Raw genomic sequence first — 25,623 nt, forward strand, 5'->3', positions numbered from 1 at the left:
TTCTCAAGATTTTTTAAAGAGAATATAATGCTATAAAGATGTTACATCAGCTGTTAGGTGTTTTTTACGCTAAATAAAGAAGAATATAAAAATAAAAGGAATATAAAAAAGATGTTGATGAAACCAAAGAGAACTTGCATAATGAAATTATTCATTTTATAACGTTATGCCAAAATTTGAATAAACATTTGAAAATTTGGTGTCATCCAGCATTTAAAGGCAACTTTTGCCAATTTTTAACTTTACTGCAAGTTTATTTGACGACACCAATTTCTAATGCATCAGGTGAGCGGTATTTTTTGGCTTTAAAAATAATAAAGATACATACTATATTGAAGGTCAAAGTGTCAAGAAAACCTAAATGCATTATCACTATCGTATTATAAAAAATGAAGAAGGGGATCAAATGAATTTTGATACTATTAATATGGCAGTTTGCTAATGTCTAGTAAAGAAAAAAAGTGAGCTAATTTTTGTCTTATATTTTTTAGAATATGTTTTTTTGTTTGTCATGTATTATTCTGTAGAACTGTTTCTGTTTTTTTTATATATATTTATAAATGTATTTTTTGGAATATTTTTTATGTTTGCTATTTTTCTCGTTTGTTTTAAAAAATTATTTTAAATTTTTAAAAATGTATGGGTTTTACAATAAACGTTTATAGTTAATGCAGGTTAAGGCATGTGTATTTTTGTTAAAAAAATTGACAACGAATAGTAATGAAGGGGGCCCCCTAAATATCCAGTACCCAGGGCCCGAATTTAGGTTAAACCGGCACTGCTGGGAGAAGCTCTGAAACTGCCTCTAACGATTTCTTGCGTATTTTAGGTGGCGTACATGTAATTTCTTCCATTTCCAAAGCAGCACTACTGTACCTACTATAATTTGATATTCGTTTTAACACTTTTATTACACTAAATACAATTTTCAATTTAAATTTTTTAAATATGCCAGTGATGACAGATGATTTCTGCATGCCGCTTTCGATTTTTAATCGATAGATAAATATTAATATTGAATAATTACAAAATCGGTAAAGTTTTGATTAATTTTATATGAATATAATTGCAAAATACTACAAAATTTCACTTTTTGGCATAAATTTAATTAATAATAACGTAAATTATGTACAACATTTTTAATAATTAAAGTAAATAAATTTTAAGTTCACTCAAATAAATAATCGATTACTACTATCGACCACTTACATTCAATCTCGGTTAATTTGATTAATCGCGGCAGGTAAAGTAAAATTCTTCTTTCAGTACAATAAAGTGTTACTTTACTGCCGCAAATGAGGGCAAATGAGTACAATAATGAATGACTTTAGTGACGGTTGGCGATAAAATATTTTTTCAGCTTTCAGTAGAATGCTCTCAAACAATGGCGTGTGTCTACGACGTGGAAGTAAGTTCCGATTTTATGGATTTTAAAATCACCTACTCATATAATAGAAATGGAATAAGGATAAGGAAATAATAGAAACGCCTCCAAAATGAGATAAAAAGGAAATAAAAACCGATGCTTAAAAAAAACTAAGTAAAGTACAGACGGGAAAGGAAAAACGGAAAATGGACTAGAGTGGAATAGGACAAACGAATAAAATTGAAGAAAAAGTAGAAGGGATTAATAAAAGAAAGAAAGTAGCAGTAAAAGATTTTAAAATAGGAGCGTGGAAGGTAAGAAGTATTAATGGAAAAGAAATAGAATTAAACGAAGAATTTGAAAAAGTGAATTTAGAGATATTGATAATAAGGGAAACAAAGAAAAAGAATAAAGGATTAGTAGAAACCGACAATGACCACATTTTCATATGGAGTGGAGTGGAATATAATGCACGGGCGGCAGCGGGAGTGGGATGTTTAATAAAGAAAGAACACAAAAATACTGATGAGAGAATTAAAATGCAAGATACTCATCAAGACAATAATAGCAACTTATGGACCAGATGAAAATTAAAAATAGGAAGAGAAAGATAAATACTGGAATGAACTTCAAGAGACTATAGAAGAGTGTAGAGGAAAAATATATATTGCTGGAGGCTTCAATGGAAGAGTTGGAACAAAGGATGATATATATGGAGCAGTAATCGGAAAACACGGTGAAATTACAAGAAATAATAATGGGAAACGACTACTGGAATTTTGTATTAACAATGATTTAATAATTAAATATTAACAAATACTTATTTTAAACATATAGAGATTTATACCATTACCAGAGAAGAACCGAGCAGGGGAGAAAAGTCAATAATAGACTACATATTGGTAGAAAGAAATAATAAAAACTCAGTATAGTATGATAAGATTGGTCCAAAAGATGGCATAACCCAGACATCCAAAGTGAAAGTTCTCCTCCAACACCAAATTGTTCTATATGGTCCACATAATGTTCAGAAAAAAGTCACACCATTTTGAGCGTCGGGTTTGGGGGGGGGGGAGGGGGGAGAAATTGGTAAATTCGTAGTTTTTTGCGTTTTTCGTCAATATTTCTAAAACTATGCGGTTTACCATGAAAAACCTTTTATACAAAAATGTTATACATTAAATTTGAAATAAAAAAGGTCTAATGCATAATCCTTCTAAAATGAACGGTCCCAAAGTTACAGAGGTAGTATAGTATAATTGGTCCAAAAAAGGCCTAACCCAGACATCAAAAATAAAGGTTTTCCTCCAACACCAAATTGTTCTATATGGCCACATATGGGTTAGTAAAAAGTTACACCATTTTGAGCGTCCGGTTTGGGGGGGACATGGGGGAGAAGTCGGTAAATTAGTAGTTTTTTTTTAAGTTTTTCGTCAATATTTCTAAAATTATGCTTCAGCGTAAACAATATTCTATACAAAAATGTTCTACATAAAATTTCAAACAAAAAAGCTCCTATACATAATTGTTATAAAATCAACGGTTCCAGAGTTCCGGAGGGTGAAAAGTGGAGGTTTTCGATACTTTTTATATTTTTTGGGCACATGATGATGATTTTGGGCGGTGAGGTTGACGTTTCTTCAAGAGCTTATCCCTAACATACCTTCGGCCACTGAAATAGCAAATTTGTTTTATAAAACCCAATCCTGTTAAAGAAAATCAGTAGGAAATTGCCCAAAAATATAAAAAGTATCGAAAACCTCCACTTTTCACCCTCCGTAACTCTAGAACCATTGATTTTATAACAATTATGTATCGAACCTTTTTGGTTTTAAATTTTATGTAGAATATTTTTTATAGAAAATTTAGAAATATTTAGAAGTTTTAGAAATATTGACGAAAAACTTAAAAAACTACTAATTTACCGATTTACCCCCATCTCCCCATCTCCCCCCCCCCCAAACCGGACGCTCAAAATGGTGTAACTTTTTACTGAACAATATGTGGACCATATAGAACAATTTGGTGTTGGAGGAAAACTTTTACTTTGGATGTTTAGGTTAGGCCTTTTTTGAACCAATTATACTATACTACCTCCGTAACTTTGAAACCGTTCATTTTAGAAGGATTATGCATAGGGTCTTTTTTATTTCAAATTTAATGTAGAACATTTTTGTATAGAAGGTTGTTTATGCTAAATCGTATAGTTTTATAAATATTTACAAAAAACGTAAAAAACTACGAATTTACCAATTTCTCCCCCCCTCTTCCCCCCAAACCCGACGCACAAAATGGTGTGACTTTTTTCTGAACATTATGTAGACAATATAGAACAATTTGGTGCTGGAAGATAACTTTCACTTTGGATGCCTGGGTTTGGGTCTAGTTATACCATACTAGTAAGGGATGCTAGATATAAGAGAAACTATGAGATAAACAAATAAACAGTTATCATTATTTTTTAATAGCTAAATTCAGAAGCGAAGAAAATAGATCAGAGACATGCAAAGAAAAGAAAAAAGCACCTATTATAAGAATAAGGACTTAAAAACTGAAAAATAAAGAGATAGCAGAAAAATATCAACAGATATTTTCGCGATAAATAAATAAATATCAAGAAAAAATGACACATAGGCCGCTAGAAACAAAATGGGAAACCTTTAAAAATATTGTAATACAAGCAGCAAAGGACGTCTGTGGGACTTAGAATAAAGACAACAATAAGAAACAAACATCTTGGTGGACGAATGAAATTAAAAACCAAGTAAGAAAAAAGAAAAAAAAATATGGAAAGAATATTTAAATAATAGAACAGAAGCAAATTATCCAAGTTACAAGGAACAGAGAAACATAGTAAAACAAATGGTAATGATGCAGAAGCAGAGAAGTTGGACAGAATTTGGAGAAAAAGTGGGAAGAGATAAAAAAGGAAATCAAAAGCTATTCTACAAAGTACTCAAAAATCTTAGAAAAGAAAAAGTAGATATAAATACAACTACAATAAATAAACGAAATTGGGGAGATACTGATAGAGGAGGAAGGGGTAATCAAAAGGTGAAAAGAATACTTCAAGAATCTACTAAACACAGAAGAAAAAGCAGACAATCAAGATAATGAATTGGAAGAGGAAGAATGGAATATATAAAAACGGGTACTAAATGAAGAGATAACTAGAGAATAGTTAGAAGAAGCAATAAAGTGTCTAAATGATGTATAAAAAGACAATTAATGTGAAAGATTGGAAAATTCAGTGCAAGGGCTGGTAGTAATGGAAAAGAGTCACGACAGCAGCAAAGACGAACAGGAAGCTATAAATGACTCCACCCCACAGAAGAATATGATTTTGAACGCTATAGCGTTAGGTATAATACCCCAGGCTGTCAGTGAAAAAACGTGATATAATTCAGGAATTTTTGAAACCTATCAGGTGTTGTAAAGGACGATGGCAGGAATAACTTATACTAAAATGTAACCAAAAATTTCAGGAACTTTTTTATTTATGACGTTTTTCGTTTGTTAAATTTGCAATTTTTAAAGATTTTTAATTTTGAAGCTTGCGATATTCATTTTAGAGAAAAACTTTTAAATAGAAAATTGTAGTAAATTAAAAAACCTACAATTTGAGCTATAACAAGTTTAATTTTGTTAATACATTATTGCAAAACAGCCTGCGAAAGGTCCAAAATGGCCGTTTTTTGCAATTGCATTATTTATTGTAAAAGTAACTTTTATTTATTTTTAAGGCTTTAAAATGAAGATACTTCAATACCAAACATAAAAAAAATTTATAGAGCCCGATTAGTGTAAACTTGTTGCTTAGATATTATAACTTGTTTATCCCAAGGGGTCAAATGTCGAAGGCTACAACTTTTTGACAAAAAAAATCGTAGAGAGTTAATCTAAGATCCACTCTATTTCTAAAGCAGGGGTTCTTAACCTTTTCAAAGCTGGGGAACACTTGACAAATTTTGAAAAAGTCACGGAACACCATTGTGTTATTTTATAGGAAACACTAAATAAGGGGTGCACATGTAAATACAAATGCAAATAAAACACGTTCTTTAACTGCAAATACATGCAAAAACAAAATATAAGAATAAAAACATATTCTAAAAATAGAAATTAACAAAAAATATGTAGATTAATAAATACATTTTATTACATTTTATTTTACAATTAGATGTATGGGCATAACTAACATAATAACACAAAAATTACACAAATTTAGTGCGACACTTAAGCCTGATGACTTTTGCAAATTTAAGCAATGTCGGGTCTAATATGCGATAGTGCTACCCTCATTTCTTCATCAATATTCCCAAGTCTTTCACGTTTCTTTGTTTTTATGTTTGTGAAGGTTGAAAAACCTAATTCACACAATAACTCATATAATAGAAATGGAATAAGGACCTCTTGGATTGACTCGAAATTTGGCAAACACATAGATAACATGTCAAAGAATAAAAATTGTATTGGGTCTCTGTGTGTATTTGCCTGGGAATGACCTTCACCCCTTAGAATTGGTGAACAAATATACGTTCAAAATAAGTTAGGAAATAGATAAAACGTCTAATTCTAAGTAACTTTTGTTCTACAACATTTTCTCATTTCATTAATTTTTTTCGAGTTATTTCCGAGTAAATACGTTTATTTTTCAACAAGGAAAAACCCGTTTTTATGCGGTTTTTGGCAAATAACTCAAAAAGTAAGTATTTTATTGAAAAAACATTCTTGGCAAAAATATAGATCATTAAAAATTCAAAAAAAAAATGGTGTGTGTATAAACTTACTAGACCTAGCAGAAGCAAAGTTCTAGCTAATAAAAAATAGGTTCATATCCGTCAAATTTCAAAGTAAATATTTCAAAGTGAAATACCCAAAAAATGATGCACTTTTTGAAGAACACTCATCACAACTTTTTTAAAGTAGTTAAAAAAATATGTGTATGTTTTTAAAAAAGTTTGTAGCATCAATAGTAAGCAATTTACGCTCAAAACAAAGTTGGTCTCTTTTTTTTTTGGTAAAAAAAAACTCGGGAAAGTCACCCCCTAATTAGCATCAAAAATGAAATTAATCCTTTTTACTTCATAAGTTGTTTTACTTGTGTATGTGTCGTTTATATCTGCAAGTTTCATTGGTTCAAAGTGCTTATTTTTGAAGGGACTGTAGTTGAAAAGACTTGAACTAGTCAATAATCACATCATCATCATTTGGCTCTACAACTCTATGTGAGTCTTGGCCGCGTTTACTATTTCCCTCCATTGTTGTCGGTCCTGAGCAGCTATTTCCCATTGCTGTACTCCCATTTTGCGTAGATCGCTGGCTACTGCGTCCTTCCATCTCTTTCTTGGGCGACCAACTGACCTTTTTCCATCGGGCCTTTCCCAAAATGTGGCGTTTAGAAGTCTTTCGTCACTTGATCTTAGTACGTGACCCGCCCATCGTATTCTGTTTGATTTAATGTAGCGTACTATGTTTTCATCTCCGTATATTGTCTGGAGTTCATCATTGTGTCTTCTTCTCCATTCTCCTGTTGTCTCTTCTCTGCAAGGCCCATAGATCAGGGATGGGAAAAACCTACCGGTTTAAACCTAAAACCGGTTTTTTTACTTCGCAATAACCGGTTTCACCGGTTGTTTTTTGTCCCGGTTATAACCGGTTTTTTCTTTTTAAAGTAAAAACCGGTTATTAGGTTTTTACGGTGATTAGGATCAGGTTAGGTATTATTTTGGATCCCAATCATAATTATTATTCTCAAGTAATTATTCCAAACAAAACCATAATTCAAATTTTATTTTAATTTATAAAATACAGAAGCAAACTGAAAGTGCAATCTCACATCAGCCAGAAATAATTATTAAGTTTTATTATAATATTTCCTTGAAAAGGTATTTGTAAACATAATATTTACATAAGAAGTGATCTGGTTGAATTAGACGCAAACATCATCTATTTTTCACACTTAACTCTTGACATTGAAAGTGGGTGAATGACTTTTTCGGATTACCAAAAATAATGCTCTGACTATGAATATCGAATTACTGATTACGAATACGAATCTCCAAGAATTTCGCTACGTTTCTAAAACGATACACTCATACAGGAAGTATTAAATGGGTTAAAATGTATCTATTCTACAAATATACAAACGTGTTAAAAGTAAGTAATACATATTCTTTCGATAGTACTAATTTTGATCATATTGATATCGAGTCGAATGAAGTATCGCAAACTAAAGTGTATTGTAAATGTTACTTTGTAACCTATTGGATTAAAAAAACCGAAAACCGGTTTTTCCAAAATCCGGTTTTTTTGGCCGGTTATAACCGCCAGGTTAAACCGTAAGCAAAAAAAAACGGTATAACCGAAAACCGGTGTTTTGTCAAAAACCGCCATCCCTACCATAGATAGTCCGCAGTATCTTTCTTTCAAGTACCAGTAATTTTGTTGTTTCCCGCGAATAATCACGAGTGTACGTAAATTTGGAACAGCCATGCCATATCTTAACCCATTTTTGCCTTACAAAAAAACAACAAATCGAAAATACTCAGAAAAGCAAAAACTACATTTTTTACTCTTTGTGATTTTTAGTCACACTAATAAATTTTAGGTTATTTTGAAAAAAAAAAATTTTGAAAATTTAAAATTAAAACAAATTTACTTTAAAACCGTTTTTTAAATAAGCCCTTTGAACCGATAATACTTACAGATCATATAAATAATACATGAGCAAAGTAATCTGTGAAGTGGTAACGATTAATTTGATTTAAGATAGTAATTAGGGGGTGACTTTCCCGAGTTTTTTTAATAAAAAAAGAGATTAACTTTATTTTGAGCGTAACTTGCTTACTTTTGATACTAGAAAATTTAAAAAAAAAAACAATATTTTGTTAAAAACTTTAAAAAAGTTCTAATGGGTGTTTTCCAAAAAGTGCATCATTTTTTGGTTATTTCACTTTGAAATATTCACTTTGAAATTTGACGATTTTACAATTAGTACGTTCTTTAACGGTAAAGTATTGCAAAACCTCTAAATTTTAAAGAACCTCTTGGATTGACATGAAATTTAGCATACACATAGCTAACAAGTCAAAAAAAAAGTGATATTGTGCCGATGTGTGTTATTGCCCTGGGGGTCAGTGTCACCTCCTATTGGAGGTGAAAAAATATATGTCCAAAATAAGTCCGGAAATCGATAAACTGATTATTTCTAAGCAACTTTTGTTCTATAGAGTTTTTTCACCAAGCCAATACTTCTCGAGTTATTTGCAAGTGAACATGTATATTTTTCAACAAAATAATCTCGTTTTCAGACGGTTTTTCGGAAATAACTTAAGAAGTAAGTATTTTGTCGAAAAAAACATTCTTAGTAAAAATATAGCCAGTAAAAAAGTAAAAGAAATTGATGTATATACTAGCTCTCTATGCCTAGTAGAACCAGAGTTACAGCTAATGACAAATAGGTTCATATTCGTCAAATTCCAAATCAAATATTTTAACGTGACATAACCAAAAAATGAAGCACTTTTTGGGGAAAACTCATTCCAACTTTCTTAAAGTGTTTAAAAAAAGCTTTATTTTTGTTTTATAAAAAACATTTCTAGCATCAAAAGTAAACAAGTTACGCTCAAAATAAAGTTGTTCCCTTTTTTTTGTAAAAAATCGTGAAAATCACCCCTTAATTAGCACCTCAAATAAGGTTAATCGTTACCACTTCACAAGTTTCTTTATTCGTGTATGTATTGTTTATATGATCTGTAAGTTTCATCGGTTCAAAGTCCTTATTTTTCAAAGGGCTGTAGTTAAAAGGGCTTGAACGATTCTCTAATCAGGAGTGTATGCAAATTAACAAACACCAAATCTTAACCAATTTTTGTATTACACAAAATTAAAAAAATACAAAATATTCAGAAAAGCAAAGTCGACTTTTTTTATTGTTTGAGATTTTTGGTATCTCTAACAAATTTTAAGTTATTTTTAAGAAAAGCATTTTTTTCAAAATTAAAAATTTTAAAAATTTTATTTTAAAACCAATTTTTTTCAAAAATAAGTACTTTGAATCGATGAAACTTAACTCAAATAATAGGATAAAACATAAGAGATAAAAATGATTAATATAATTTCTAATATAAAATATGATCTTTATACAAAATAATGTTTTCAGCTTTCACTAAAATGCTCTGAAACAATGGCGCCTGTCTATGTCGTGAAGGTGACTTTTATTTCATGGATTTTACAATTAGTACGTTCTTTAACGGTAAAATATTGCAAAACCTCTAAATTTTAAAGAACCGCTTGGATTGATATGAAATTTAGCATATACATAGCTAAGAAGTCAAAGAAAACAAGTGATATTGTGCCGATGTGTGTTATTGCCTTGGGGGGCGTTTCACCCCTATTGGAGGTGAAAAAATATATGTCCAAAATAAGTACGGAAATCGATAAACTGATTAATTCTAAGCAACTTTTGTTTATAGAGTTTTTTCACCAAGGCAATACTTCTCGAGTTATTTGCAAGTGAACATGTTCATTTTTCAACAAAATAATCACGTTTTAGACGGTTTTTCGGAAATAACTTAAAAAGTAAGTATTTTGTCGAAGAAAAACATTCTTAGCAAAAATATAGCCAGTAAAAAAGTAAAAGAAATTGATGTATATACTAGCTCTCTATGCCTAGTAGAACCAGAGTTACAGCTAATGAAAAATAGGTTCATATTCGTCAAATTTCAAATCGAATATTTTAACGTGACATAACCAAAAAATGAAGCACTTTTTGGGGAAAACTCATTACAACCTTCTTAAATTGTTTAAAAAAAGCTTTATTTTTGTTTTATAAAAAACATTTCTAGCATCAAAAGTAAACAAGTTACGCTTAAAATAAAGTTGGTCCCTTTTTTTGTGAAAAAATCATGAAAATCACTCCTTAATTAGCACCTCAAATAAACTTAATCGTTAGGTACCACTTCACAAGTTTCTTTATTCGTGTATGTATTGTTTATATGATCTGTAAGTTTCATCGGTTCAAAGTCCTTATTTTTCAAAGGGCTGTAGTTAAAAGGGCTTGAAAGATTCTCTAATCAGGAGTGTATGCAAATTGACAAACACCAAATCTTAACCAATTTTTGTATTACAGAAAATCAAAAAAATACAAAATATTCAGAAAAGCAAAGTCGACTTTTTTTATTGTTTGAGATTTTTGGTATCTCTAACAAATTTTAAGTTATTTTTAAAAAAACCATTTTTTTTTTCAAAATTTAAAATTTTAAAAATTTTACTTTAAAACCAATTTCTTTCAAAAATAAGTAATTTGAATCGATGAAACTTATAGATCATATAAACACAACATAATGAAAGCAACTTGTGAAGCGGCAATGATTAATTTCATTTAAGGGGCTAGTTAGGGGTTGATCTTCCCGATTTTTTGTGCCAAAACAAAAGAGACCAACTTTATTTTGAGCGTAACTTGCTTACATTTGATGCTAGAAATTTTTTTATAAAAACAGAAATAAAGCTTTTTTAAAACACTTTAAAAAAGTTCTAATGAGTGTTCCCCAAAAAGTGCTTAGTTATTTTGATATTTCACATTGAAATATTCCATTTGAAATTTGGCGAACATGAACCTATTTTTCATTATCTATAAAGGCGGGTTGACATTACTAGTGAACAACGAACGTGGCTCACGCTTACGTATTTTGCCCGTGCTATTGTTAGATATTTTATTATCTATTTTCAAACTCGAGCAGTACATTTGTATCTAGGCATTGCATAAATACAAATGTACTGCTCGAGTTTGAAAATAGATAATAAAGTGTCTAACAATGAGTGAGCCACGTTCGTTATTCACTAATAATGTCAACCCGCCTTTAAGGCTTACGTATTTTGCCCGTGCTGAATAACGAAAGTGTCTCACGCTTACGTATTTTGCCCGTGCTATTGGCTATTGTTAGATATTTTATTATCTACTTTCAAACTCGAGCAGTACATTCGTATCTATGCATTGCATAAATACAAATGTACTGTTCGAGTTTGAAAATAGGTAATAAAATATCTAACAATAGCACGGGCAAAATACGTAAGCGTGAGCCACGTTCGTTATTCACTAGTAATGTCAACACGCTTACGTATTTTGCCCGTGCTATTTGACTGCTCAAGTTTGAAAATAGATAATAAAATATCTAACATAGCACGGGCAAAATCAGTAAGCGTGAGCCACGTTCGTAATTCACTAGTAATGTCAACCCGCCTTAAAGGCGGGTTGACATTACTAGTGAATAACGAACGTGGCTCACGCTTTCGTATTTTGCCCGTGCTGTTGTTAGATATTTTATTATCTATTTTCAAACTCAAGCAATACATTTGTATTTATACATTGCATACAAATACAAATGTACTGCTCGAGTTTGAAAATAGTTAATAAAACATCTAACAATAGCACGGGCAAAATACGTAAGCGTGAGCTTAAAACTCGAGCAGTACATTTGTATTAATGCAATGCATAGATACAAATGTACTGCTCGAATTTGAAAATAGATAATAAAATATCTAACAATGACACGGGCAAAATACGTAAGCGTGAGCCACGTTTGTTATTCACTAGTAATGTCAACCCGCCTTAACTCTGGTTCTACTAGGTGTAGAGACCTCATGCGTACACCATTTTTTGTACTGTTTTACAGGCTATATTTTTGCTGGGAATGTTTTTTTCGATAAAGTACTTACTATTTGAATGATTTGCGAAAAACTGTCTAAAAGCGTGGTTAGTTTGTTAAAAAATTAACATATTCACTCGCAAATAACTCAAAAAGTATTGAATTGGTGAAAAAACTCTGTAGAAAAAAAGTTGCTTAAAATTTGTTAATTGGTCCATTTCAGGATTTATTTTGGACATATATTTTTTCACCCCTCCCTCGGCGCATACTTCACGAACTGTTTCATAAATAGCTGTTATTGTTGAAATCAACAAGGGAACTTTTCAATAAGATATAAATACCTGAGTTGTTTAACGTTGAAATACCACGTCATTATCAATGGCATCCCAGGTCCCAGTCAATGTATGCAGTAGCAGCTTTTAGGCAAGCTTCAGCAAGTTATCAGGAGATTACAAGAAGGCCTTCTGAAATTCGAAAGAAAAATAATCAGAACAATATTGGGCCATACAATGTAATTAGAGAGGAAGGAATAAGAATGAAAACAAATGCCGAAATTGAAGAATTAAACAGAGAAAATACAGTCAGATGCATAAAATGTCCTTCATTTATAATGGATAGGACATAAACAGAGACGCCCACAATCAGATATGTTAAGAAGGAATACTAACTGGACACCACTATGGCCCAGGAGCAGTAGAAGATGTAACAAAATGTAACAAAAAATGTAAGAAAACGCCAATGTAACAAAAAACTAGAGCTTTTGTTAGAGTTTCTATAAAGGGATCAAACTGGAAAGTTGGTTGAATAAATAAACTCCAGCAGAAGGAGAAATAGAAAGATAGCTAAAGTAACTCAAAATATAACAAAAACAAAATAGCTTCTCGTTGGAAAAGTCGATGTTAAAAAATACTACTTTTACAGTAGTTTTTGTATAGGGAAATGAAAAGATGAAGAGATGGATGAACTAATAACATAAGTATGAATAGACTGATGAAAACTGAATGTTTGCATGCCTGTCAAACACAGTAAATCAAAGCAAATAGTGATGATGACCAGGAAATAAGATACTAAAATAAGAGTAGATGTATTGAAAATAGATAAAGAAGAATAATTGATAAAAACAAAATAAGTCTAATAAGTCAAAATAAGCCATCTAGAAAATGGCTGGATGATGAGGAAGACAATGAATGTGAAAGACTGTAAAATTCAGTGCAAGGACAGAATGAAATGGAAAAGAGTCACAACAGCAGCAAAGACGCATAGGAAGCTATAAATGACTCCACCCCACAGAAGAATAGGATTTTGAACGCCATGGCGTTAGTTATAATCCCTAGGGAGTATAATCCTTAATGAATGATTGAATGAGTGAATGAATGAATAAAAGCGTTATTTGTTAAAATATTCAAATAATAGGATAAAACATAAGAGATAAAAATTATTAATATAATTTCTAATATAAAATATGATCTTTATAAAAAATAATGTTTTCAGCTTTCACTAAAATGCTCTGAAACAATGGCGCCTGTCTATGTCATGAAGGTGACTTTTATTTCATGGATTTTACAATTAGTACGTTCTTTAACGGTAAAATATTGCAAAACCTCTAAATTTTAAAGAACCGCTTGGATTGACATGAAATTTAGCATATACATAGCTAACAAGTCAAAGAAAAAAGTGATATTGTGCCGATGTGTGTTATTGCCTTGGGGGGAGTTTCACCCCCTATTGGAGGTGAAAAAATATATGTCCAAAATAAGTCCGGAAATAGATAAACTCATTAATTCTAAGCAACTTTTGTTTATAGAGTTTTTTCACCAAGCCAATATTTCTCGAGTTATTTGCAAGTGAGCATGTTCATTTTTCAACAAAATAATCACGTTTTAGACGGTTTATCGGAAATAACTTAAAAAGTAAGCCTTTGTCGAAAAAAAACATTATTAGCAAAAATATAGCCAGTAAAAAAGTAAAAAAAATTGATGTATATACTAGCTCTCTATGCCTAGTAGAACCAGAGTTACAGCTAATGAAAAATAGGTTCATATTCGTCAAATTCCAAATCGAAAATTTAGCGTGACATAACCAAAAAATGAAGCACTTTTTGGGGAAAACTCATTACAACTTTCTTAAAGTGTTTAAAAGAATCTTTATTTTTGATTTATAAAAAACATTTCTAGCATCAAAAGTAAACAAGTTACGCTCAAAATAAAGTTGGTCTATTTTTTTTTTGTAAAAAAATCGTGAAAATCACCCCTTAATTAGCACCTCAAATAAACTTAATCGTTACCACTTCACAAGTTTCTTTATTCGTGTATATGTATTGTTTATATGATCTGTAAGTTTCATCGGTTCAAAGTCCTTATTTTTCAAAGGGCTGTAGTTAAAAGGGCTTGAATTATTCTCTAATCAGGAGTGTATGCAAATTGAGAAACACCAAATCTTAACCAATTTTTGTCTTACAGAAAAACAAAAAAATAAAAAATATTCAGAAAAGCAAAGTCGACTTTTTTTATTGTTTGAGATTTTTGGTATCTCTAACAAATTTTAAGTTATTTTTAAAAAAGCATTTTTTTTTTTCAAAATTAAAAATTTTAAAAATTTTACTTTAAAACCAATTTTTTTCAAAAATAAGTACTTTGAATCGATGAAACTTATAGATCATATGAACACAACATAATTAAAGTAACTTGTGAAGCGGCAATGATTAATTTCATTTAAGGGGCTAGTTAGGGGTTAATCTTCCCGTTTTTGTGTGCCAAAACAAAAGAGACCAACTTTATTTTGAGCGTAACTAGATTTATGCTAGAAACTTTTTTATAAAAACAGAAATAAAGCTTTTTTAAAACACTTTAAAAAAGTTCTGAGTGTTCCCCAAAAAGTACTTAGTTACATTGAAATATTCCATTTGAAATTTGGTGAACATGAACCTATTTTTCATTATCTATAAAGGCGGATTGACATTACTAGTGAATAACGAACGTGGCTCACGCTTACGTACTTTGCCCGTGCTATTGGCTATTGTTAGATATTTTATTATCTATTTTCAAACTCGAGCAGTACATTTGTATCTATGCATTGCATAAATACAAATGTACTGTTCGAGTTTGAAAATAGATAATAAAATATCTAACAATAGCACGGGCAAAATACGTAAGCGTGAGCCACGTTCGTTATTCACTAGTAATGTCAACACGCTTACGTATTTTGCCTTTGCTATTGTTAGATATTTTATTATCTATTTTCAAACTCAAGCAGTATATTTTTATCTATGCATTGCATAAATACAAATGTACTGCTCGAGTTTGAAAAAAGATAATAAAATATCTAACAATAGCACGGGCAAAATAAGTAAGCGTGAGCCACGTTCGTAATTCACTAGTAATGTCAACCCGCCTTAACTCTGGTTCTACTAGGTGTAGAGATTTCATCCGTATACCATTTTTTGTACTGTTTTACAGGCTATATTTTTGCTGGAAATGTTTTTTTCGATAAAGTACTTACTATTTGAATGATTGGCGAAAAACTGTCTAAAAGCGTGGTTAGTTTGTTAAAAAATCAACATATTCACTCGCAAATAACTCAAAAAGTATTGAATTGGTGAAAAAACTCTGTAGAACAAAAGTTGCTTAAAATTTGTTAATTGATCCATTTCAGGATTTATTTTGGACATATATTTTTTCACTCCTCCCTCGAGGCATACTTCACGAACTGTTTCATAAATAACTATTATTGTTGAAATCAACAAGGGAACTTTTCAATAAGATATAAATACCTGAATTGTTCAACGTTGAAGTACCACGTCATTATCAATGGCGTCCCAGGTCCCAGTCAATGTATGCAGTAGCAGCTTTCAGGCAAGCTTCAGCAAGTTTTCAGGCGATTACAAGAAGGCCTTCTGAAATTCGAAAGAAAAATAATGAGAACAATTCTGGGCCATACAATGTTATTAGAGAGGAAGAAATCAGAATGAAAACAAATGCCGAAATTGAAGAAGAATTAAAGAGAGAAAATACAGTCAGATGCATAAAATTTCTTCATTTATAGGTTTGTTCCAACTCGATACAAAACCGTTCTTGAACGGTTTGTGAACCGCGCAGTAACGAAAAATGTGTTACTGCGCATAATTATTTGTTATTGCGCATGCGCGTAACGATTCAAGAACGGTTTTGTATCGAGTTGGAACAAACCTTTTAATGGATAGGACATAAACAGAGACGCCCACAATCAGATATGTTAAGAAGGAATACTAACTGGACACCACTATGGCCCAGAAGCAGTAGAAGATGTAACAAAATGTAACAAAAAATGTAAGAAAACGCCAATGTAACAAAAAACTAGAGCTTTTGTTGGAGTTTCTATAAAGGGATCAAATTGGAAAGTTGGTTGAATAAATAAACTCGAGCAGAAGTAGAAATAGAAATAGAAAGATAGCTAAAGTAACTCAAAATGTAACAAAAACAAAATAGCTTCTCGTTGGAAAAGTAGCTGTTAAAGAATACTACTTTTACAGTAGTTTTTGTATAGGGAAATGAAAAGATGAAGAGATGGATGAACTATAACATAAGTATGAATAGACTGATGAAAAATAAATATTTGCATGCCTGTCAGACAGTAAATCAAAGAAAATAGTGATGATGACCAGGCAATAAGATACTAAAATAAGAATAGATGTATTGAAAATAGATAAAGAAGAATAATTGATAAAAACAAAATAAGTCTAATAAATCAAAATAAGCCATTTAGAAAATGACTGGATGATGTCTAGGAAGACAATGAATGTGAAAGACTGGAAAATTCAGTGCAAGGGCAGGAAGAACTTTAAAAGAGTCACGACAGCAGCAAAGCAACACAGCAAGTTATAAAAATGACTCCTCACCCAAGAATAGAATTTTGAATGCGTCAGCTATAATCCCTAGGGAGTATAATGCTTAATGAACGAATGAAATTTTAATGTAATTTCTAATATAAAACATGATCTTTATATAAAATATTGTTTCAGCTTTCAGTAAAATGCTCTGAAACAATGGCGTCTGTCTGTCATGAAAGTACCTAAGTTCGATTTTATGGATGTTACAATCAAAAAATATTCATATAAGATGATAAACGAAATAAAAAATGATATCCCTTTGAAAACAAGTCATACATACATAATTTTATCATAAAATATTCAAATAATATAACATAAAATAATTTTAAAAATTATAAACATGTTTTCAAATATTCGGCATGCCGCCATCTTAAAATTTTGCCGTGGTGACGCCATAGATTAAATATTAGTAAAATTAAGTGCCGGTTTATTATAATTTGAAATAAACAAACTGTAGAGCAAACAGAAACACAGAAAAACAGAAAAAGTTCAGTAAAAATGATAAATTTACTTATATTAATTAGAAAAACTGAAAAGATGTACGTTAGGTACATCCTAAGACATTTTTAATTCCTGCCCGGCTAGTTGCTTCTAATATTACAGATATTATATAAAAAGATATTTACTGATGAAATCTACAAAGACACTTTCTAATAAGACATAAATACCGTAATTATTCAACGTTGAAATGCCTGAAATTCTCAATGGTGTCCTGGTCAATGTATGCAGTACCTACCTAGCAGTTTTCATTTAAACTTCAACCATTCTTTAATACTGGAATATTTCACAAACTCGAAAAAAGGGTCTACGCGGAGAAAAATCACTTTTGTACCGATTTTAAACATAAAAACTAAAAGACATACATTATTCTGATATTTCTACCGGCATTTTGCAACTGGGTGTCCACCCGTGGCGTCAACCAAGAAGTAAAGCCAGTTTATGACACTTACGCCCCCCGAAGAGATAAAACAATTGCCAATTTCCGTTTTGTTAATGACGTAGATATTGTTAACTTTGCTAATTAAAATTTTTGAAAATCACACATTCAAATCTAAAATATTTATGAAACAATCACTTATATCCCCCTGTATATAATTTATATACAATTTTAATATAATTACAACACAAAAGGGTTAATTTTACGAAAAAGTTTAAAAAGTGTAACTAAAATTTAAAATTATGTAATATCCCGCCAAGTTGTGATTTGTCAAAAGGTGAGGCTTCCTGTAGGTCAAAAGTTTTTAGGAGGTTTCAATTATATAATATTATAGTATCTTTAAAAACATAATTTAGATATGAAAAGAATTAATGTTAGACCTAAAAACTTAGTAGAAATTGTGAATTTAAACATAGTTTTCATTTTCCCGAAACCAATGTCTAATATTATGCTATTTCATCGGCTAAAATTTTTCTTTAACAAGGCGAATAACTCCTTCCGGTAAAAATATCAGTTTCATAACGATTTATTGAAAAACTATATCCAGACACACTTATTTTAACTATTTAATTTCAGTATTTTTTACTAATTTAGAAATTGTTTCACATACCGTATTTTTCTCATCTAGTAAAACATTAAGAAAATAAGCCCTGGTATAACTTAGAATTTATTAAAAAAAAGAACTCTTTTTCGCCTTTATAATACATTACAATTCAAAAAGCTGCCCTTAAAGTTTAAAATGAGAGTAATACACCGACTATTTACTGAACGATGGCAAATCAAACTTTTTCTTACCGAAAAAATATAGGTAGGTACATTAATCATAGAACATGTTGCAATCAAAAATCCATCGAGCTAGTGACTATTAGATAACGAATTATAAAAAAATCAGATTGAAATCCACAGATTAGTGATTTGTTGTCAAAGTAAAAATAAAATTTTTAAAATAATTTACCTTCTTAAAATTCACAGTTGAAAGTTCCCGCCATCTTGTTGAAGTTAAAAACACTTTTCGATACCACACACGAATACATTTTCTTTAAAACATTGAAAATTTTCTTGAGAATTTTCTTTAAAACAATTGAAACGAGGTTATCACTTGTTTTAAAGAAAATTTTGAACTTTAAAATAGAAATTGCTATTCGAATTGCACCACTTTATCCCACGCCATGTTGGAATTTTGAAAAATTGCGATTTTTATCTCATAAAGCAAAGTTAAAAACTCTTCTGTATATTATCACACGAGAAAAACACTCGAGACGCGTTAATTAATGGCTTTAAATAAAATTTTGGACATTAAAATACAAAATTGGATATATTTTATACCGATCATTTCTTTGACTATTCGGCCCTGTGTCCAAAGAACAAATCGTCGGCTTAAGATGCAAATGGCCTAACTCCACTTTTAGCTCAAATTAACATTTTAGGTTGGTTGGGTTCATAAAAATTAACCGCGTCGACTTAAATACGCCTAACAACCGAAATGTCAAAAATGCCGCGACAAAATACCAGTCGAAACTCGCCTATCTCCGGCTTGATTTTCAACAATACGCAGTTGGCCTAACTCCCAGTGTGTAATGGTAATAACAGGTGAAACGTTGTTGTTCTTAATTTTATGTGCATAAAACAATATCTGAGGTAAGTATCAATAATTTTTTAATGCTTTAATTACCTTTGACGTTCAAATTATCTAGAGAATATAAATTTAGTATTTAATTTTTGTGCGTTCTTGGGTAAATCTGATGTTAAAATATCGTGTTGGAGTTAGGCAATTTTCATTTTATATTTACTTAGTTTGGATAGGAGATAGGCCATTATAGTTTCGATGATAAACCACATAGGTACCTACCTTTAATATTTTTTTCCCTATAATAACATTCTGAATTTTTGCTTAGCTAGGTACATAAAAGTATACTTTCTAATTAACGCTGTATATTTCAGAATGAATCCGCAATCCCGTGCGATGAAAATGCTTTTATTGGCTAAGCAAAACATCCAGGAAAAGCCCAACAGACAAAGCGATGCCGAAAGCGATGTAACAAGAGATTTGTTAACATTTTGTGATACTTTTGATCAAGATAAGGATTTATCTACACTCTTAACTGATAGTACTAATCTAGCAAGCTCCTCAGCATCTAATCACCACTTATTAGCTGACGACAATTTAATTACTGATGATGATTTACTCACCCTAGCTGAAGAAAAAGTTGCTAACCTGAATTTTATCTCCTCAAATTTTCCTGAAGATGAAATCAACATTGAACCAGAAGATCGTCAGAATTTCGTTCCAGAATCAATTCATGGTGAAGAAGTGCCAACCTCCATTTTGGAAGAAGAAGTTATTGAAGCTTCTTCTAGTCGTTCAGATAAATCTTATGAACCCAGTGAAAATGAAACAAGTTCAAGTGAAAATGAAAATGAAGTAGTAGAAGAGCTACAAAATAACACTCCAATGCAAACCCCTTCACGGACACGCAGAAAGAGACGTCATGTAGATCAAAAGGAATGGAAGAAAAATAAAAATAAGATTTTGAGACAAGAAGGAAAGGAATATTTTGGAAAACAAAAGCAAGAAGAAAAATGGAATTATGATATTAAAAAAAAAAGCAAAAGCTATAGGACCGAGATGCAAATGCAGTGGTAAATCAGTAATGAATAATGGGAAATCAGTAATGAAGTGCAATGAGATAACAGAAGATCAAAGAACAGAAATTTTTACAAGATTTTGGAATTTTTTGTGGAACGAAAAACAATTGTTTCTAAGGACGCTGGTTGAAAAGAAAAGTACTTCAAGAGCTAGGGATCGAAAAAAAGAGAACGAGTCAAGAAGGGAATTTTCCTATATATATTTTCTTCAAACAACATCCAAGATAAGAGTGTGCAAAACAATGTTTTGCAATACTCTTTCAGTTGCACCAAGAACTGTTGCACATTGGTTGATTGAAAAAAATAAATCACAACACACTGCAAATGATTTGGTGGATGATGACCTTAATGATACGCGTGATAATAATTCCTCCCAAATAGTTATTCCTAGAAAAGCGAAAATCGACAAACAAAAAGAAAATTTGTGCAATTTCTTTACAGTTCTTCCAAAACTAGAGTCACATTATTGTCGAAAGAGCACAAAGAAATTATACCTTGAAAGATCTTGGCAAACAAAAATGGAATTATACCGGTTTTATAAGAATGACTGGTGTACAAAAAACGATTCACAACCGCTATCTATTGCAGCATTTAATAACAGTTTCGACGATTTTAATTTAGCACTTTTTTCACCTAAAAAGGACGAATGTGATACGTGTGTGGGTTACAAGACTGGTAATATTGACGAAGCTACCTATCAAGAACATCAGAAGAAAAAGGAGGAGGCACGAAAGGAAAAAGAGGTTGACAAAACAAAAGAAGATGTAAAAGTTTTTTCAATGGATTTGCAATCAGTTCTACTGAGTCCAAAATCTAATGTAAGCGCTCTATATTATAAAACAAAATTAATAGTCCATAATTTTACAATTATGGACATTAAATCCTTGGATGGATATTGTTTCCTCTGGCATGAGGGTCATGCTGGACTAACTGCCAACACATTTGCTACCATCATTTACAAGTTTTTAGAGACTAATATTATACCCCAAAAAAACTCTACTAGTAAAGTCATTTTGTATATACAGTGATGGTTGCACTGGACAAAACAGAAATGCAATTCTTGCCAATGCACTTTTCAACTTTGCACAAAAGCATGGGATTACAATTGAGCAAAAATTTTTAGAAAAAGGGCATACGCAAATGGAGTGCGATTCAATGCACTCCACAATCGAGCGAAAACTAAAAAACCGAGTCATAAATGTCCCAGCAGACTATGTCAATATTTGTCAAACTGCTCGTATAAATCCGAAACCCTACGTGGTGGAGTACTTGGATCATACATATTTCAAAAACTTTCAAGAAGTTCAATACATTAGTTCCATCCGTCCTGGTAGATCGTCAGGTGATCCTACTGTAACAAACATTAGAGCACTTCAGTATAATGAACACGGAATTCTCTTTAAAATCAGGCATACAGAAGAATGGATGCCTTTGCCTTACAGAATCACGAAAAAAGATAAAAAAATCTGGAATTTAGAAGAGTTGCCGTTAATGTATCCGACTCCAATACCAATTAAATCGGAAAAATTTCAACACTTAATGGACCTTAAATCGTCAATTCCTAAGGACTTTCATTTTTTTTATGATAACTTACCACATTTGTAAAATGCCTCTTTCTTTTTGTCTTTTGTCTTGTGTTGCCGTCTTTAAATTTTTTTTATACTTAAGTTGCACAATTAATTAGATTATTGCCTATCTCCTGATGCCAACCCATGCTCAGGGAACGCATATTACCTAACTCCCAATTTTTCAAGAATAAAACCTATTTTTGACAAGAGCAAGTATTTTCTATGTTGTAGCATTAAACAAAATAAAATATTTTGGAAACTTACCTTGTTTTATTATTATTTTCTAATTCTGACAAGTTTTTGCATCTCCTGAATAATTTAAATTTTTGGAGTTAGGCCATTTGCATCTTAAGCCGACGAAATGATTGTGTAAATTAAATCGGTTAAAAATTGCGCTAAAGACTTGTTTCTATTTCTTTTTACTTGTCAGCCAATAACATAAAGACATAAAAATATGTTTGATTAATAGTCCAGGAACCAAGGGTTTTCACCTCGCAATTTTTACAGAATGGATCGATTTTGAAAATTTGATATAAGTAGTGCCGAAAGGGGCTTTTACCATGGGGGTGGTTGCCACCCCATCTCGGGGGCGATTATTATATTTTGACCGCAAAACTGGGTAGATTATTTCTAAACAAAAAATGTTCTATACATTTTTTGATAAAATAAATTGTTTTCGATTTATTAGCTATCGAAAGTGTTAGTTTTATATCCAAAAACTCAATGTTTTTAATCAGTTTTCTGCTATTAACTCAAAAATGAGTCGTTTTATCAAAACAACTGTAATTAATAAAAATATACCTTTTGAAAAAATAAACAAAACGGTTTTTTTAATTTTCTTTAAGACCAATAGTAATTGGGCTATACTTTATTTTATGTTAGTTCTTCTTCTGCAAATGCTAAATATTATAGTTTAAAAGTAACTATAAAAACTAATTTAAAGTATTTAAAAAGATCTATCACCAAAAAAGTCTCTAGCTAAAAAATTAAGTGACTGATAATGAAAATAATATCAGTCCCTATTTTTTTCAGCGAAAAATTGATCAGAAACCACCCCCTAATTACTACTCTAATTAAAATTATTTATTAACCTTATTCGGTCTTCTTTATCTATGTATTATTATAGTATAGTATAGTTGATCCAAAAGATGGCATAACCCAGACATCCAAAGTGAAAGTTATCCTTCAACACCAAATTGTTCTATATGGTCCACACAATGTCCAGAAAAAAGTCACACCATTTTGAGGGGTTTTGGGGGAGAGGGGGAGAAATCGGTAAATTCGTAGTTTTTTTAGTTTTTCGCCAATATTTCTAAAACTATGCGGTTTAGCATGAACAACCCTCTATACAAAATTGTTCTACATTAAATTTGAAATAAAAAAGGCCCTATACTTAATCTTTCTAAAATGAATGGTTCCAAAGTTACAGAGGTAGTATAGTATAAGTGGTCCAAAAAAAGGCCTAACCCAAACATCCAAAGTAAAAGTTTTCCTCCAACACAAAAATGTTCTATATGGTCCACATATTGTTCAGTAAAAAGTTACACCATTTTGAGCGTCCGGTTTGGGAGGGAGATGTGAGAGAAGCCGGTAAATTAGTAGTTTTTTTTAAGTTTTTCGTCAATATTTCTAAAACTATGCTTTAGCGTAAACAATGTTATATACAAGAATGTTCTACGTGAAATCTAAAACAAAAAATGTTCTATACATAATTGTTATAAAATCAACGGTTCCAGAGTTACGGAGGGTGAAAGTCGAGGTTTTCGATACATTTTATATTTTTTGAGCAATATTTATGATATAACTATACCAAAAACTCAGACATCCAAAGTGAAAGTTATCCTCCAACACCAAATTGTTCTATATGGTCCACATAATGTTCAGAAAAAAGTCACACCATTTTGAGCGTCGGGTTTGGGGGGTGAGGGGGGAGAAATCGGTAAATATAAAAAGTATCGAAAACTCCACTTTTCACCCTCCGTAACTCTGGAACCGTTGATTTTATAACAATTATGTATAGAACCTTTTTTGTTTTAAATTTTATGTAGAACATTTTTATATAGAACATTCCTTACGCTAAAGCATAGTTATAGAAATATTGACGAAAAACTTAAAAAAACTACCAATTTGTCGACTTCTCCCCCATCTCCCCCCCAAACCGGACGCTCAAAATGGTGTAACTTTTTACTGAACAATATGTGGACCATATAGAACAATTTGGTGTTGAAGGAAAACTTTTACTTTGGATGTCTGGGTTAGGCCTTTTTTGGACCAATTATACTATACTACCTCCGGAACTTTGGAACCGTTCATTTTAGAAGGGTTATGCATAGGGCCTTTTTTATTTCAAATTTAATGTAGAATAATTTTGTGTAGAGGGTTGTTCATGCTAAACCGCTTAGTTTTAGAAATATTGACGAAAAACGTAAAAAACTACGAATTTACAGATTTCTCCCCCCTCTACCCCCAAACCCGACGCTCAAAATGGTGTGACTTTTTTCTGAACATTATGTGGAGCATATAGTACAATTTGGTGTTGGAGGATAACTTTCACTTTGGATGTCTGGGTTTGGGTCTAACTATACCATACTATTAATAGATTCTAGAAGTTTGACTGGCTTAGAATGATCAGTTTTAAAAAATAGAGTTAAAATCAAATAATGAATTTTTGTAGTTTGGTAAAAAATACCCTTTTCTTCAGAATAGAAAGATTAGCATCAGAAATAGGAAAAATGTTGACATAAATTACGAAAAACTTGGTTTACGTAAATTTTTTCTAAGAGAAAAATTGAGTGAGGTATTGACAATTAAATCTGGTACTAACATGCAAAAACCACCTTTACCAACCCGTTCAAAGTCACCTCTTTTTGCGACTGAGCATTTTAAGAGGATTTAATATTAACAGTCTTATAGATCTAATAAATGTCTACAAAAAACTTTTCTACCAAACTTTCTAAGATAAAAAATAAAAAAGTTACGGTTAAAAAACCAATATATTTTTTGGAAAAAAAATGGACAAATCGAAATGGAAGCATAATAATGTAAGCCAGCGGTGTTTTTAGTTTTTGGCATTATTCAGTCTTCTTTATTTATTACACCAGGGTAGAAATAGTATATTAAGTATGGAGAACGGTAAGGGTTTTATACCGATCGAAGACAATTGTTTGGAGGAGGAGCGGAGCGACGACTCCAATTATTGTCTGAGATCGGTTACCCTTAACGTTCGACATGCTTACAGTGGCGGTTTCTCCATAAGTGCACATGTGCACGTGAACCCCCAAAATTACTTTCACACCAACATTCATATATGTAATATTTATCATTCTATAAATAACATTTTAATCTAACTATACAGTAATTGAAATTCGAAATAACAGATCCGAGGATTTTATAAGTATCTAATAGGTAACATTTAATTATTTTTATTCTATTTCAAAGGAGAAAGTTCACGGATGCGAGGCCTTAGACAGAACCCCGCGTTCACCGCTCTCACAGTGGTTCCTATACCAATGACTTTTCATACGACGAAATACAACTCACCACCCACCCCGCTACCCGCTATAGCCCACAAGTTTAGATGGCCATAGGATCAC

At 31.3% G+C, this 25,623-nt stretch overlaps 1 long non-coding RNA gene across 1 annotated transcript; it reads right to left on the bottom strand.

Moving 5' to 3' along the window:
* Positions 1-12,370: 12,370 nt before the first annotated feature.
* Positions 12,371-17,767, bottom strand: LOC126881279 (uncharacterized). Its single transcript, XR_007696777.1, has 3 exons — positions 17,616-17,767; positions 15,785-15,907; positions 12,371-12,479 (listed from the first exon to the last, which is right to left on the bottom strand). It is a non-coding gene; the product is annotated as an uncharacterized LOC126881279 (long non-coding RNA).
* Positions 17,768-25,623: the final 7,856 nt, after the last annotated feature.

This window comes from Diabrotica virgifera, chromosome 3 (genome assembly GCF_917563875.1).
Source record: "Diabrotica virgifera virgifera chromosome 3, PGI_DIABVI_V3a".
NCBI lineage: Eukaryota > Metazoa > Arthropoda > Insecta > Coleoptera > Chrysomelidae > Diabrotica > Diabrotica virgifera.